Below are 851 nucleotides of genomic sequence, written 5' to 3' on the forward strand. Positions count from 1 at the left end.
TCTCTTCCCCCCACCTCTCTCTCATTCCCCAGTGTCCCAATGTCACTGAGTCCAGGAGATGCACCTTCCTTGTAAGGCTGAAGACTTTTCATCCGTAGTGGTAGCTTCACGCTAGACAGAAGACCTGGCTCATTTCCTTCAGCATCCTTACTTTCAGAATTCAGTTTACTAGTTGAGTTGCTTCCCACAGAGGCTAAAGCTTCCTGCTTGTGCTACAAGAGCCATCTAAGACGCAGGTGGCCGTTGTTCTCCTGATGAAGTGGGAACACAGACAGAACTCGTCTGATACAGGACCTGCATTCCATCAGATATTGTTTTTGTTTGAAGGTATATTGAAAACATACTTTGCAATACAAATATTTAATCTGCAATGAATCTATTAACTACTGACCGGATTTGATTCAATTTGGGGAGAGAGAGAAAGGAAGAAACAAGAAATAAGAGAGACCGAACTTATTAGAAAGGAATTGTGGAAAAGCCCCTTTTCCGCAGCCTGGCAAGCGTTCAGGCTACATATGGTCACATAATCTTTTAAAAAGCACAATTCAAGCCTCAATTTAATTATGTAAGAGCATAAATGGAATTACATTGCTGATGAAGTTGGATACTTAAGCTCCAGCACACACCCACCAGGCTGGCAGAACAGCCGGGCCACGGGGCTCTTGGCTTTGAAACAGCCCAGGGCACCTCTGAGGCTTGCCTGAACTAAATCACAGAGGCTAGGCCTCTGCCTATTAATAGCATCACAGGCACCTTGTAAACATGACTGTAATGTAAGGCTAATCGCTGGTTTACAGGGAGGCAGCCTGCACTCAGTTTCTCTACTTACTTCTTGGCCCTGCTGTGATAGA

This window comes from Mastomys coucha, unplaced genomic scaffold (assembly GCF_008632895.1).
Source record: "Mastomys coucha isolate ucsf_1 unplaced genomic scaffold, UCSF_Mcou_1 pScaffold22, whole genome shotgun sequence".
Classification (NCBI taxonomy): Eukaryota; Metazoa; Chordata; class Mammalia; order Rodentia; family Muridae; genus Mastomys; species Mastomys coucha.